Raw genomic sequence first — 16,942 nt, 5'->3', positions numbered from 1 at the left:
GTGGGAGGAGGGGATAGGTGAGAGGAAGAACAGATTAGGGAGACAGGGAAGAGCTGGGCTGGTTTTGGGATGCAATGGTGGGAGGGGAGATTTTGAAGCTTGTGAAATCCCTTGACCGTATCTTCTGCATTTCATGCAACTCATCCCTCACACCCCGTCCCCACGATAACCGCCAGAAGAGAATCCCTCTGTCCTCACATACCACCTAACAAAACTCCGGAACAAACCCATCATCCTCCGACATTTCCGCCATCTGCAATCCGACCCCACCACCAAAGACATTTTTCTATCCCCACCCTTGTCTGCTTTCCGGAGGGACAACTCTCTCTGGGACTCCCTTGACACTCCACACTCCCCTTCAGCCCCACCACACCTGGCACTTTCCCCTGCAACTCCAGGAAGTGCTAGACTTGCCCCCACACCTCCCCCCTCACCCTCATCCCAGGCCCCAAGAAGACTTTCCACATCAAGCAGATGTTCACCTGCACATCTGCCAATGTGGTATACTGCATCCACTGTACCTGCTGTGGCCTCCTCGATATTGGGGAAACCAAACGGAGGCTTGGGGACCATTTTGCAGAACACCTACGCACAATTTGCAATAAACAACTGCAACTCTCAGTCACGAACCATTCCAACTCCCCCTCCCATTCCTTAGACAACATGTCCATCATTGGCCTCCTGCAGTGCCACGATGCTGCCACCCAAAGGTTGCAGGAACAGCAACTCATATTCCACTTGGGAACCCTGCAGCCCAAGGCATCAATGTGGATTTCACAAGCTTCAAAATCTCCCCTCCCCCCCACTACATCCGAAAACCAGCCCAGCTCATCCCTGCCTCCTTAACCTGTTCTTCCTCTCACCTATCACCTCCTCCCACCTCAAGCCACACCTTCATTTCCTACCTACTAACCTCTTCCCACCCCCTTGACCTGTCCGTCCTCCGCGGACTGATCTATCCCCTCCCTACCTCCCCACCTACACTAACTCTACTGGCTCCATCCCCGCCCCTTTAACTTGTCCGTCTCCTCTCCACCTATCTTCTCCTCTATCCATCTTCAATCCGCCTGCCCCTCTCTCCCTATTTATTTCAGAACTGTCTCCCCCTCTCCCTTTTCTGATGAAGGGTCCAGGTCTGAAATATCAGCTTTTGTGCTCCTAAGATACTGCTTGGCCTGCTGTGTTCATCCAGCTCCACACTTTGTTATCTCAGATTCTCCAGCATCTGCAGTTCCCATTATCTCTGATATATGGGTAATCCAAATGGCCAGCCAAATTATATGGAACAGAGAAGAGAGGTTAAAAAAAAGATGTCAACACTGAAGGTAGTCAACCACAAAAGGGAAGCTACTATTCCACTGTACCAATATGCTTGCCTATCAAGAAAATGATAAGAAAGCACAGACACTCCTCACATCCTCCAAGACAACTGGACACTACTGGAGATTAATGCCTGTAGCAAAAGAGACCTATTGGGTTGCAGAGTAAGACAAAGTTGAGTGCAGTTAAATTTTCATGGTTAATTAATAATTGTAATAGAGGGTAATGTAAAAGAAGTAGGGGAATTGTGCCTTTTCTGTGGGTATGGCAACTTCAAAGGAGCTGAGTCATAGTGAGGTCGGATCATCTGGGACTGAGGGGATGCATTAGCCTAATGGTATTATCATTGAACTGTCAATTCAGAGACCCCGATAATGTTCTGGGGACAGGGGCTGAAATCCTGCCTTGGCAGATGGTAGAATTTAAATTCAATAAAAATCTGCAATTAAGAGTCTAATGATGACCATGTGTGCATTGTTGGAAAAACCCATCTGGTTCACTAATTTCCTTTTGGGAAGGACACTGCCATCCTTAACTGGTCTGGCCGACATGTGACTCCAGACCCACAGAAATGTGGTTGACTCTAAACTGCCCTCTGAGCAATTAGGAATGGGCAATAAATGCTGCCTGACCAGTGATGCCCTCATCTCATGATTGAATAAAGGAAAAAAAAAGACTGGAGCCTGGGTATGTAAGTGAGACGTCCCCTCTGAATGTCCTCTGTGCATAGTTATGTTCAGTAAAGTTTGTCATTATTCATGCACAAATGCGTAGGTTTCACACTATGACCAGGTGTAGAAAGGGTTCAGTTTGTATTAAAACACATTGGCTTCTAATCTTCATGAGTTTGGTTAAAGAAAGTTAAAGTGACATATAAAAGAAAGTTAGAGTGACATAAAAGTATTATATTTTCTTCAAGAAAGGATCGTACATTGTTACCGCTGAGGGCTGGAAACTAATTGCAATGTAAATATATATCCTGGAGTGTTGCATTTCACTGCTGCATTGCAGTCATACAACAATGCATCAGTCTATCTCTCTACCAACCACATGGAGGCAGATAATATACTTAGGTAAGCTCCAGCATTTTGATTCTAAAATGTGATAATTTCTAACTTATGGGAACCAAACGACATAACACCTTCTGATTAAGAATGTTCTCCTGTACAACTCAAAGGCATTATTCACCCCTTTTCTCCTTATTCTGTTGTTTTTCCTACAAATAAAGTCACCCACTGTTAATTCCCCAGTATATTTTCATTCCTCTTGAAACGCACAGCCTTACAGTAAAGCGAAAATCCTTTAGAACGGAGATAAGAAGAAAATTCTTCAGCTAAAGAGTGGTGGATCAGTGGAATTCATTGCTACAGAAGGCTTTGGAGGTCAGGTCATTGAGTATATTTCAGACAGAGATAGACAGGTTCTTGATTATCAAGGGGATCAAGGTTTGACAGACTTGAACGGCCAAATGGACTAATTTCTGCTCCTGTCTTTTGATCTTTTATAATCTGCATATAATTATTAATGCATCTATAGCAAATTGGTTAGGATGAGGTCAGGTGCGTCTTTCCCTCTTGTTGGTTCCCTCAATATCAGCTGCTGACCCCGTCTAACAGCTATGTCCTTTAGGGCCCAACCAGCTCAATCTGTAATACTGTTGCTGAGCCATTCTTGGTGGTGGACATTGAAATCCTCATCCAGTTTACATTTTGTTCCCTTTCCCCCTCCATGCTTCCTCCAAAAATTGTTCAATATGGAGGACTACCGATTCATCACCTGAGGAAGGACAGTATATGGTAATCGGTTTTAGGTTTATTTGCCCATGTTTAACCTAATGTCATGAGATTTCATCGCATCTGGATTCAGTGTTAGGACCTGCATAGCCTGTTGACTGTATACACCTTGCTGCCATCTCTGCCAGGTATATCCTGTCAGGGACCAGGACATACCCAGGGATGGTGACAGCATTTTCTGGGGTATTGTAAGGTATGTAAGATTTTTATTTTAGATTTAGGCTTTATTGCCATGTGTACTCAGGTATGGGGTAACAAGAGAACACTGAGAAGTGTACAATGTCACAGTACACAGTGCCGTCTCAGGTACAAAGTAACTCTGTACAAAATTGTAGTTGCAGAAGTCGAAAAATAAAGAAATAAGTTAAAAAGCCAAGATAATCTTTTCAGTATAGAAGTGATCTATATGGATTTCAGTAAGGTGTTCAAAAAGCTTCCTCGTGGTAGACTGGTTAGCAAGGTTAGGTCACATGGAATGCAGGGAGAACTAGCCATGTGGATACCAAACTGGCTCAAAGGAAGAAGACAGAGAGTAGTGGTGGAGGGTTGCTTTTCAGCTTGGAGGCCTGTGACCAGCAGTGTGCCACAAGGATTGGTGCTGGGTCCACTGCTTTTTGTCATTTTACATGAATGATTTGGATGTAAACACAGGAGGTATGGTTAGTAAGTTTGCAGATTACACCAAAATTGGAGATGTACTGGACAGCAAAGATTACTTCAGAGTATAATGGACCTTGATCAGATGGGTCAATGGGCCAAGGAAAGGCAGAGAGAGTTTAGTTTAGATAAACATGAGTTGATGGATTTTGGAAAGTCAAATCAGCGCAGGACTTAATGTTAAGGTCCAGGGGAGTGTTGCTGAACAAAGAGACCTCGGAGTGCAGGTTCATAATTCTTTGAAAGTGGAGTCACAGCTAGACAGTGGGGTGAAGAAGGCATTTGGTATCCTTGCCCTTCCTGGTCAGTGTTTTGCATATAGGAGTTGGGAGGTCATGTTGCAGCTGTACAGAACATTGGTTATACCACTTTTGGAATATTGTGCACAGTTCTGGTCTCCCTGTTATAAGAAGGATTTTTTTAGAATTTAGAATTCCTACAGTGTGGAAACAGGCCCTTCAGCCCAACAAATCTACACTGAACCTCAGAGCATCCCACCCAAACCTGTTCGCTTGTAACCCACCTACAGTATACACCCCTAAACACTACGGGCAATTTAGCATGGCCAATCCACTTAACCTGCACATCTTTGGACTGTGGGAGGAAACTGGAGCACCCGGAGGAAACCCTCGCAGACACGGGGAGAATGTGCAAACTCCACACAGACAGTCGCCCGAGGCTGGAATCGAACCCGGGTTAGCACTGGCAGCAGTACTAATGAGTGAGCCACCGTGTTACCCCATGGTGTTGTGAAACTTGAAAGGTTTCAGAAAAGATTTGTGAGGATGTTGCCCGTTTTGAAGCATTTGCACTATAGGCAGAGGCTGAATAGACTGGGGCTACTTTCCCTTTCACGAATGATGGTTGACCTTACAGAGGGAGATGGACAGGGTGAGTGGCCAAGGTCTTTTCCCTGGGTTGGGGGAGTCCAAAACTAGACGGCATAGGTTTAAGGTAACAGGGGAATGATTTAAAAGGGAGCTAAGGGGAATTTTTTCACGCAGAGGGTGGTGCATGTCTGGAACAAGCTGCCAGAGAAAATGGTGGAGGCTGGTACAATTACAACATTTAAAAGGCATCTGGATGGATACATGAATAGGAAGGGTTTAGAGGGATGTGGGCTAAATGCTGGAATATGGGATTAGATTAATTTAGAATATCTGGTTGGCTTGGACGAGTTGGACCAAATGGTGTGTATCCATGCTGTACAGCTCTATGACTCTATAACTCCAAGTGAAACAAATACATAACTAAAGTTTGAAAAGTCAAACATTATAGTCCTTTAAGCCAAGGGCTTGCAGATGCTCCAAGCTGGTCTTTCCCCAAGAGGGCTAGCTCTCTCTTGCTCTGTTGCTTTCTCGCACTGTGCTAAGTCCTGCCTGTTTTCACCAGGTGCCCTCACCGCCACCTGCTGCTGCCAATCTTCATTGGGCACTTCAGACCTTGCTGCTGCCTGCTGATGCCGACCTTCATTGGGCACTGCAGGACTTGCTGCTGCCATCATTCTTCGCAATCGTTCGCTGCTGACTGTCACTGCTGCCATCCTTCGTCGCCGGCCACCATTACCACCATCCGGACCTGCTCCATGCTCCATTACCGTGTCAGCTGTCTTGCTGTATAATCCAGCTCCAGCACTACTCCAGGCATCGAGGAAACCACAGTGCCACTGATTACCACCAGCATCTTGTGGCAGGACATCAAAGTGTCCCAGCCACCACTGTCACCGCATCCATAGCCGAGTTCCAAAGACCAAACAACCAAAGGAAAGAAAGAAAACAGCCACAAAAGAAGCAAGAAGGAAAAAAAGTAGATGTGTTCTGGTGAGGAGCCCTAATCCACTGCCATCTTGGATGGAAGATTTGTAAAGTATGATTCCATAAGTACGACATATGTCAGGCTGTTGCTTGAATAGTCTGTGAGACAGCTTGCCCAATTTGTGACTTGTCCCCAGATGTCAGTAAGGAGGTCTTTGCAAGATCGATAGGGCTATTTTTGCTCTAGTTGTTTCTGATGCCTAGAAAGATGCCAGGTAATTAGCCTGGTTTCATTTCTTTGTTCAGACTTCATAGCGCTGGATGCAACTGAATGGCTTGCTAGGCAGCATTTCAGAGGGCAGTTGAGAGTCAACCACATTGCCATGGATTTGGAATCACATCTAGCCAATGAGAATGGCAGATTTCTTTCCCTGAGGCTCATTGGTGAGCCAGACGAGTTTTTCTGTCAATTGACAATGGTTTCACAGTCATCATTAGATTCTTAATTCCAGATATTGTCCTGAATTCAAATTCCACCATCTGCCATGGCAGGATTGAAACCTAGGTCCCAAGAACTTTAGTTGAGTGCCTGGAATAATAATCCAGTAATGATACCACTAGGCTATCATCTCTCATTTCCATTGTCTGGAGAGGGGGAGAGCGCGAGAGAGGGGGAGAGCGCGAGAGAGGGGGAGAGCGCGAGAGAGGGGGAGAGCGCGAGAGAGGGGGAGAGCGCGAGAGAGGGGGAGAGCGCGAGAGAGGGAGAACGAGGGGAGAATGAGGGGAGAACGAATGGAATGTTGAACTTGGCAATGTGTCAAGGAATCTTAAAGGGGATGGAATTAAAAGGAATGAATGCTCTGCAATCTAAATGTGATCCCTTGGGAGTTATCTCAGATTGTGAACATGTTGGGAAGGAAGACAGCAGTCTGGTTGAGAGACATTTTTTGTATCTTTGCCTTTCACAAATACACAAGGACAGGGGTTAAAAGCCGATTCAACCCTGGTCTGTATATGGTAATGGAAGAAGAGGTGCTCCAGTGAGTTGAGGTGCTCATGTGTGCCAGTGGGCTCAGGAGCAGATATTTACTAACCTGTTTTCTCACAGTAGTGTGAAGTGAAGGTCACGGTCAAAGAACCACCAACTAGATACCCCTACATTTCAGGTTAATGAGCCTCATGCTCTGACTGACAGAAGACAGTTAGCCAGGCAGCCTGTCAAAAGAAAACAGGCTATGAAGAAGATTCTTTCACTGAGTGCTGTCAGCTAATCATCATCAAAATTATACAGGAGTAAAGGATTTCTACTAAGATTCTGGAGATTTCTATTAAGCTGAAAAGCCAAGAATTTTTAAAACAACTGCTTGACTATTAACATTCCACTGTCTATTCTTCACAAATGATCCAGAGACCAACCAGTATATCTTTTGGCTTTTATCTTTTTGTTGGACTTTCTCCTCATTATTAAACTGTGTCTGTATGCACCATGCTTAATTCTTTTCTAGTTTAATAACCAATAAAACCACCCTTTTGTTAAGTCAAGAAAGCCTGGTTAAACAGTGCTTTTTAAAATATAAATTCATTTGGTCTTAGAGAAAGGTATCCATGAAAGAAGAGTTCCTGAGCAAATTAACCTTGTCGCAGTGAGCCATAACAAGAAGGAAATGAGAAGATGAACTTCTTTGCATTACTTTTTGGCTTTTTATTCTGTACCTTACTTTATTTTCTGTGTTTCAAAATGGTGCCACAGAGTTGTAACACCAAGCAAAACTTTTCGGTGTATTTATGATGCATGTGACGGTAAATACATCTAAATCCTGACTAAAGAACAGGATCCAGTTCATTCCTCCTCACATGACAGTTTGACAATTTGGAGTGCCCTACCTGGAATCTTAATAACTGGAGGAACTTCACCCGAGATGTAATCACAACTGAACAGGGCTGATTTGATGGGTAATAATGTTGGCCCTGCCAGTGATGCCCGCATCCCATGAGCAAATCAAAATAAAGTATTAATTTCTGGCCTGCGGGAAAGCAGCAAATGTCAGTCAGGAGGATGCTGAGAATGCAACATGCAGCATACCTTTGCAAGGAGTGAAAAAGAGCAAAGCCAGCCAGGATTTCTGTTCTACACTGTTGGTTAATTGCCTCCTTCAAAAGCTTGTGTTTGTAAATGTCAGGTAAGGATACAACTGAGCAAAAACAAAGTTGCTGGCAAAGCTCAGCAGGTCTGGCATCATCTGTGAAGGCAAAAAACAGAGTTAATGTTTCAGGTCCAATGACCCTTCCTCAGAACTCAGGATACAACTGAATTGAGTTATGAAGGCTCATGTCACTTTCTGATATTCATCATCCGATGCATCTAGGAAACAGTCGCTTGGGTGACATGCTGATTGGCCATGTAGTGATTCCCTTATTGATGGAGCTAACATCATGGTTCATCTTCTCGTTTCCTTCCTATTATGGCTGACAATAATCGTTGCTTCATTCATCGCAACAAAGTTAATGTACAAAGGATCACTTTTTTCGTGTACACCTTTCTTTAAGACCACATCAAACCAGTCCTTCTGTAAAGGGGGATGTTGATTGTAAAACATTTGTATAAGACAAAATACTGAGAACTACGAATGGAGATCAATGACCTGAAGACGGCTGATACACAACACTTTGACATGAAGCTGCAGGAATCACTTAGCCGTGAAGTCTCTTGACAGCTTATTTTTAGCTCAGACAAAGCAGGCTGAGCATGTACGCTCTTTAACCAGTCTTAGTTAGTGGCTGGCCTAAGTACAATAGCATAGCACACATGAATCAGGCTATTTAGGCAGCAATACTCAGGTTGGTTTCAACTTCTGACTCAACGTATGATAACGACATAAGTGTGTATCTTTAGTAGCTATAATGCATGAATGGAATCTAAGGCTGAGGCAGGGAGAGCACACTGTGCCCTCAAGAAGAAAGGTGCACTGATGTTCATCTCTCCCTCGAGCGTCTCACTTTAGACAAGCGTGAAAAAAGAACAGAAAAGCGAGAAGACAGTATTATGAGAAGAGATATAAACAAAAGACTACTTGCCATTTTTCTTCAGGTATCAGCATCTCACTGTGTTTCCAATTAACATGGCACTGCTCATGTGCAGAATGGAAAAGCAGTGACTCGGTGTTTGTGCAGCGTTGCTTTCTTAAAGGGACAGCTAGATCTGAAAGCGAAGCCCTTTGACTGGGTTACAGCCTTGTTTTGTTACCCCACAATAAATCAGCTGGATTAGTGGGAGATACGTATTAAAAATAACTTGGGTCAATATTTGCACCTGAAAAATCGGGAAGGGTCACTGGACCCGAAATGTTAACTTTGATTTCTCTCCACAGATGCTGCCAGACCTGCTGAGCTTTTCCAGTAATTTCTGTTTATAATTTACAGCATCCGCAGTTCTTTTGGTTTTATCATGCATATTTATAGTTGATTATAATTTGCTTTTATCTTGTAGAGTTGAGGTTGATTTGCGCTTTTGCTGGAAATAATGAAATGTTTAAACTTGGTCATTACCTGAACCTTCTATATAGCAGACCCAGGCCGGACGGTGAAGGGGGGTGGGGGGCAAGAAAACGGTGATGGTTGTTGAAGTTTAACACTGTGTGTGTGATGGAGCTACTTCCTGGCAACCATGTGATCCAAAGCCAATGCTGGCACTGTAATTGGTGCAGGGATGTGCAGACTTGCTTTGTCTACTTTGATGGATTATATCCGGAAGGACTGGAGACCACAAAAAAAATGCATACTTAGTGCTAATGGAGCAGTGGATGTTCAATTTGCCATCCAGATGTAAAGAGAGTGTTGCAGGTCAATTGCCTTGATATAGAAGCGACTGGATTTTCATTTCCACTGAAATGCTTGTTTTACATTCAGTTAGCAATTTGAAAATCAGTTCCAGAGTACTAACTCATCCAATCTAAAGAGGGATGGTGTAAATATCAGGGAATAAACAGGAAAAAAGTGAAAGGAAAAAAGTGAAAGCAAAAAAAAAGCAGACCCAAAAATCTGTTGGTAGAATGTGTGCCCCAGCTCACAATGGCCTATGTATACCATTAATAGTGGCTCTGTTTGTTTTCAAATATAAATGATCCTTTCTAATCAAGCTTCCTGAGTTATTACTTAATATTTTCACTTGTGTAAACTGACTGCAATTTGACATTCTTCCTTTTATTTAACAGGGGAAGTAATGGCATATATTCTCCCACTCCCTCAGTTTGTTGTCTCCGATTCTGTAGTAGTACAGGGATTAAATTAAATCAGATAGCGTTTACTCTTTGACATGGGGAGGGGTGAGGAGGTAGCATTCATCACAACAAAGGAACACTCGCAAAACTCCCATGGGAGAGACCAATCAAAAAGGATGAATGAGTTATTTAATTCGCAACAGCTTAACTACAACGCACCTGCAAGATACCAGTTCCTTAAGATAAAGTTTGAAGCCGGAGATAGAGGCCAGAATTCCTTTTGGGGGCATTAGATAGCCCAGCAAAGATGGCTGCTAACATCATGTGACTACACTTAGCAGTAATGTAGAATATGGAACAGTACAGCACAGGAACAGGCCCTTAGGCCCACCAGGTCTGTGCTGATCGTGGTACCATTTTAAACTGGTCCCATCTGTCTGCATATGCTTGTGATCCCTCTATTTCCTGCTTGTCCACATGTCTGTCTAACCACTTCTTAAATGTTCTTGTCATATCTGCTTCTTGCACCTTCCCTGAAAGGTGTTCCAGGCACTTATCACCCTCTCTGTAAAAAACTTGCCTTGCTCATCTCCTTTAAACTTTCCCCCTCACCTTAAATCTGTGTCCCCTAGCATTTGATAGTTCCATGTATAGGAAAAAAAGACTCTGACTACCCTCTCTATCCATGACACCCATCATTTTATACTTCTTTCAGGCTACCCCACAGCCTGTAGCAAAAACAATCTAAGCTTGTCCAACCTCTCCTTATAGCAAATATATTTCAATCCAGTCAACATCCTGATAAAGAGATAATGGGAACTGCAGATGCTGGAGAATCCCAGATAACAAAGTGTGGAGCTGGATGAACACAGCAGGCCAAGCAGCATCTGAGGAGCACAAAAGCTGACGTTTCGGATCTAGACCCTTCTTTAGGCCCGAAACGTCAGCTTTTGTGCTCGGCCTGCTGTGTTCATCCAGATCCACACTTTGTTAACATCGTGATAAACCATTTACATCCTCTGAGGCCTCCACATCCTTCCTGTAGTGTGGTGAACAAAACTGCAAAAATAAAGCTTTCAAAAGCTTTTCCAGAAGTCAAGGTCAGCCAGACAATAATCAACTCGTACCCCTGATTGGGAATGGAATGAATGTATCTGGTATAATAGGACTATCAAAAAAGACAGATTGTCTCTATGGAAAAAGCTAACACTGAAGGATTGCAAGTTACCATTATCCAGTATGATGATGTGTTGTTAATGGTCTTCACTTAAACTCTGAGATGCAGACTTGTACATGAGCCCTGGCTGACTCTGACTGCTGGAGAACTTTCTGAAAGGTTACTGCTAAGTCCAGCCACATTTGATTAGTGACCATCTTTGTTGGGCTATTTAATTTCTTTCTCATATGTATAACCGTGCCGAGGATTTGATGAATCAGTTGGTACTGTGTACGTGACTGAAGCCTGTAAAGATCTTGAATTGTCCATTGCAATCTGTGGATATTAAGAGGATGGTTTGAAAGTTACGTCTCTACATTGCATAAACATAATGACTCTGCTGCACCTCTGGGTAAAGTTTACTAGTTGAAGCTCAGTAGTTAGCACTGCTGTCTCAGTGCCAGGAATCCAGGTTCAATTCCACCCTTGGATGACTGTGTGGAGTTAGCATATTCTCCCCATGTTTGCATGGGTTTCCTCCGGGTGCTCCAGTTTCCTCCCATAGTCCAAAGATGTACAGGCTGGGTGGTTTGGTCATGCTAAATTGCCTGTAGTGTTCAGTGATGTGCAGTTCAGGTAGGTTGTGGGGAAATGGGTCTGTGTGGGAGTTCTGAGGGTTAGTGTGGACTTGTTGGGCCGAAAGGGCTTCTTTCCACACTGCAGGGATTCTATGATCTGTGATCTAAGCCATTGAATGTAGCAAACATGTGCTCAAAAATAATGAAGTTGCAAACAATAGGTGAATCCTTCCCAGCAGCTGGGTGACAAGGACAATGATGAGAAAATTGGGTTAATCATTTGATATGGCCAATGAACAGCTTCCTGTGTTGTGAACAAATAGTCCCACTTTTCCAACCATGTGTTGAGCGGTGAGATGTTAGAGTTGTATCGATCCTTCAGCCCAACTCATCACTGCCAACCAGGTGACCCAAACTAAACTAGCCCCATTTACCTGTGTTTAGCCCATATTCCTCCAAACCTTTCTGACCTGTGTACCTGTACAAGGAAGAAGTCTGTTTCTATCCATTATTATATAGTCCTCAGCACAGAATCACGTTGCCTCATGTATTTATGGCTTCCCATTCTCCCATATGCCAGGTAAAACTAGATGGCGATAATTTCTGCCATGACAGTCAGAGTGGGACCTGGGGACTCCTTAGGCATTGGCCCAGTGGTATTAACAGTCATCTTTTAATCCAGAGACCCAGAGGATCTTCTGAGAACCTGGGTTTAAATCCTGCTACGATAGATGGTGGAATTTGAATTCAATAAAACAAAATCTGGAACTAAGAGTCTAATGAAGACCATGAATCCATTGTCGGTTGTTGGAAAAAGCCCATCTGAGTCACTAATGTCCTTTAGGGAAGGAAACTGCCATCCTTACCTGTCTGGCCAACATGTGAGTCGAGACCCACAGAAATGTAGTTGACTCCTAACTGCCCTCTGAACAGTCAGGGATGGACAATAAATGCTGCCTTACCAGTGATGCCGTCATCCCCTGAATGAATAAAAGAAAAAGAACCCCAGCTTTTTGCTTGTTCCTCTGGTCCTCCATCAATCACAAGCATCTCAGGGCATGCTCTATAAGCAGTGGCCACACGCTCACCACTCCCCCTCATCCACCAGGATCTCCAGGTCACTGGTGGCAGAGCTGGGTGTCAATTTGTCTCTGCTGGACATGTCTGAGACAGTTGAAAGTGAAAGTGAGTGTGCAGACTACCCGTACTTGACCAGGTACACAGCTAGGCTTTAAAGATAATGTCAGTGCCAGGACTCCTAGGAGCTCCTGGCAGTGGGCAAATAATTTCACTTGTACTGATTGGGGAATACAGGAAGAAAAATGCCATAGGGACATGGAACATAAGCAATGAGTTGGGATAGATCGTATGAGAACTTGCAATGAGATGGGTTGTATGAAAACTGTACAAAATTGACATAAGGTTCCATCTGGTAAAAGGCAACCGTAAATAAAAACAGAAAGTCTGGAGAATGTCCACGTGTCAAGAAGCATCTGTAGAGAGAAAAACAACGTTAACCTTTTGATTCTGACCCATCTTCTGCTTTCCCCATAATGAAACAGTGTTTATATTCAATTAACCATCTAATACTCCGTTGAATGCCTCAGTCGAACCTGCCTCCACTACAATTCCAGGCAGTGTGTTCCAGACCTCACCTACTCATTGTGTGAAAATCATTTCTTATCTCGCATTTTCTTCTATTTTTCAGATTACATTAAATCTGTGTCCTCCCACCATCAATCCTTTTACAAGTGGAAGCAATTTCTCCTCATCCACTGTATCCAGCCCCCTCAAGATTTTGAAATCTTCCATCACATCCGCTCTCCAAATAAATACTCCCAAATTTTACAATCTGTTTTCATAACTGAAGCTTCTCATCCCTGGAACCATGGGTCTCAAGGAATAAGAGTCACTGTGAATGGTAAACCGTTAATCCACAGCAAGTGTGAATGGCAGACTAAAATGTAAATCTAAAGACAGAGAACATGAGAGGAAACTGGTGCTAGTTTAAAAGTAAGAATCATGACGGAAGGAAGAATTCACTGTCTGAAATTGTTGAACTCACTGTTGAGTGCAGAAAACTAAAATCCTGAGGGAGAGGTGTGGTTCTTCAAGCTGGCAATGAGCTTCACTGGAACACTGCAACAGGCCAAAGACAGAAATAGGAGTGTGATGGCAAGGTGAAAAAATTAGCAGTCAATTGGAATGGCAAGTTCATGCTTGTGGTCTGGGCAGAGATGTTCTACCAGCTATGCATCCAGACTGCTTTTGGTTCCCCTAGTGCAGAGGAGAATGCATTGTGAGCAGCAAAATACAATGGCCAAGGTAGAAAGACATGCAAGTAAATTGTTACTTCACATTGCATATCTGGGGTCTGGGGCAGTGAGGAGACAGCAGGTGAGAAGGCAGTGTTACACTTGACAGAATGGGAAGGTGCCATGATCAGCAGGCAATGTTTTGGGGTTAATAAAGGAGTGGGCCACAACATTTTGGAGGGAACAGTCCTTTGCTTATATTGACAGAGGGAAAACGGGAAGATGTGTTTGGTCATTGCAACATGCTGGAGGTGGTGGAAGTGGTGGGTATAATCCTTTGTATAGGGAAGCTAGAAGGGGTGGAAAGTGAGGACAATGGAATCCTGTTGGGACTCTGGGAGGGCACACACTTTCCCTGGAAGATTCCAATGCTCCATGGGGAATGTAGCAGGGGAAGGAACCAGAGCAGAAATGCAGGAGATGTGTGGGACATTGTTGAAGGCTCTATCAACCACAGCTGGTCATGGGGATAATCCTTGGTTGAGGAAAAATAAAGACATGACAAAATTCACATTCTCCTTCTAGTAGGTAACCTAGTTAGGACAGAGATGTGGAGGAATTTCTTATCTCAGAATCTGAAATTCTTTGCCACAGAGGGCTGTTCAGATTGGGCAATCAAGTACATTCAAGGTTCGGATAGACAGATTTTTAAAATCAGCACGGGAATAAAAAGTTATGGGGAAAAGGCAGAAAAGTTGAGCTGAGGACAATTAGATCAGCCATGATCCCATTGAAAGGCAAAGGAGATTTGATGGGGCTGATGGTGTAGTTATGCTCCTAAGTTAAATAGTCTTATAGTGGGAGGTACCAAAGTCTTAACAGCTGTGAAAGAGGTAGTAGTCGAGGTAGATGTGGGAATCAGTCCATGCACGATGAGTATGCAGAGATGCCCCATTCCGAGAAAATGGAGTCAGAGAAGATGAGAAAGTTAATGTAATTGTATTGGATCTTATGAAGGGGAGAAAGATGGAACTTGGAAGGAAATTGATTTTTGCAATTCTGGCGGAGATCAGAAAGCAGCATTGATGTATCAGAGATGGGTTTGGGGAAGACCCCTGTGCAGGACTTTTATGTTAGTGGTAAAATTTAGACAATAAACTTTCATTTTCTCATGCTGAAAAGTGGGAATTCCATTGAAGACAGGTCTGCTGACAAAATCACACCCACCTGAGACCTATAAATATGAAATATGAACCTTCACCTGAGTCGGCTTCAATGAGATCACTTTTCATTCTTTGAAATTCTAGAGAATACAGACCCATTTTGCTCTCTTAGGCCAGTCTTGTCATTCAGGGAACAAGTCTGGTGAATTTTTGCTCCACTTTATCTTTGGTAATAATAGCTTTGCTGAGATAAGGAGACCAAAACTGCTCACTGTAGTTCAGATGTAGTGTCACCAAGCTTGTATACAATTGAACCAAACTATTATTGTACCCAATTCCTCTTGCAATAAAGGCTACAAATCACTTACCTTTCCTAATAACTTGCTACGTCTGCATGTCAGCCATCAGTGATTTATTGACAATGATGCCCAAGTCTCTTTGCACGTGTACACTTTCAAACCTACCACCATTAGTGAAATATTCTACACGTCTGTTCTGCCTACCAAAGTGGATACCTCACCATTTTTCCCCCACATTGTATTCCATTTGCCAGTTCTTGCCCAATCATTAAACCTGATCAAATGCTCCTAAAAATTTTTCACATCTTCTACACAACACCTTCCTGCTTAGCCAAATATAACCTGCAAATCTGGAAATGTTACATTTGGTTCCCAACTCCAAATCGTTGATATGTATTGTGAACAACTGGGACCCAATTACTGACCTTCCTGGTACCCCACAAGTCAGAGAATGCTATCACAAGAATGAGTTATTTATTCCTACTCCCTGTTTTCTGTCTATTGGACAATCCTTAATCCATGTCAGTATGTTACTTTCCCCACTTTGTGCTTTAATTTTGCTAAACAATCTCCTTTGGGGAATCCAACAAAAGTTTTCTCAAAATCTAAATATATTATTTCTATTGACTCTATTTTAATTTTGTTCATAATATTCTCAAAAACTCTAACAAGTTTTTGGAAGGCAGAACAAAAGATCAGAATGTTATTTAAATGGGGAGAAACTGCAGAAAGCTGCAACACAGTCGGGGGGCGGGTAGGAAGGCTTGTGCACGTAACAGAAAGCTAGCATGCAGGTACAGCGGGTAATCAGGTAGGCTATTGGAATGTTGGCCCTTGTTTGAAGGGAGTTAGAGTGCAAGGGGCTCTGCATAATGCATACACTGGCAACATGATTTGGCTATAATGTGATCAATGAATAGGGGTGTGCTATTTCTAAAACACAAACTTGTGATGGCTATAATGCAATTCCATCAAGTAGGCACCTTGCTGTCAGGAAGAAGGAGCGAGGCTGTGAACGCTTGTGTTTTCAAATAAACCTGTTGGACTATAACCTAGTGTTGAGGGATTTTTGACCTTGTACAAGATGCTAGTGAGATCACTACTTGAGTACGGTAAGTAGTTTTGGTCCCTTTCTTTGAGAGAAGTCATTAGAGGCAATTCAGAGAATGTTGACTAGGATAATCCCTGGTATGGAGGGACTGTCGTATTAACAAAGGTTAAACAGTTTGGGGCTGTACTCATTGGAATTTAGAAGAATGAAAGGTGACCTCATTGAAACATGTAGGATTCATAAGGGGCTTGAGAGGGTAAGAAGATGTTGCCTTGCACAGAAGAGTTCAGGACCAGGAGACAGTCTCAGAATAAGGGGGCACCAATTTAAGACTGAGATGAGGAGGCTTTTTTCCCCCCCTCTCAGAATGTTGAGTGTCTTTGGAACAGAGAGCAGCGGGGAAGAGTCCATATGTGTATTTAAGGCTGAGATAGATAGATTCTTGATCAGTGGGGGAATCAAGGGTTACGGGAAAAACATAGGAAAATGGATGTGAAGAATGTTGGATCAGACATGATCCTGTTGAATGGTGGAGCATGCCCGAGGGGCTGAACAGCCTGTTCCTGTTTCTTGTGGTCTTCAGGGACCTGTGTTCAATTCCCCCCCTCAGGTAAAGTCTGTGTGGAGTTTGCACATTCTCCCTGTGTCTGTATGGGTTTCCTCGCACAGTCCAAAAATGTGCAGGCTCGGTGGATTGGC

At 43.4% G+C, this 16,942-nt stretch overlaps 1 protein-coding gene across 1 annotated transcript in view; it reads right to left on the bottom strand.

Moving 5' to 3' along the window:
- Positions 1–6,719, bottom strand: part of LOC125457276 (beta-1,3-galactosyltransferase 5-like) — a 42,259-nt gene extending 35,540 nt beyond the window's left edge. The window contains exon 1 of the mRNA XM_048541265.2: positions 6,619–6,719. The gene's annotated coding sequence lies outside the window, so the exon portion shown is untranslated. The remainder of the gene's footprint in view (positions 1–6,618) is intronic.
- Positions 6,720–16,942: the final 10,223 nt, after the last annotated feature.

This window comes from Stegostoma tigrinum, chromosome 12, assembly GCF_030684315.1.
Source record: "Stegostoma tigrinum isolate sSteTig4 chromosome 12, sSteTig4.hap1, whole genome shotgun sequence".
NCBI lineage: Eukaryota > Metazoa > Chordata > Chondrichthyes > Orectolobiformes > Stegostomatidae > Stegostoma > Stegostoma tigrinum.
This window is presented reverse-complemented; position numbering and strand designations above follow the sequence as displayed.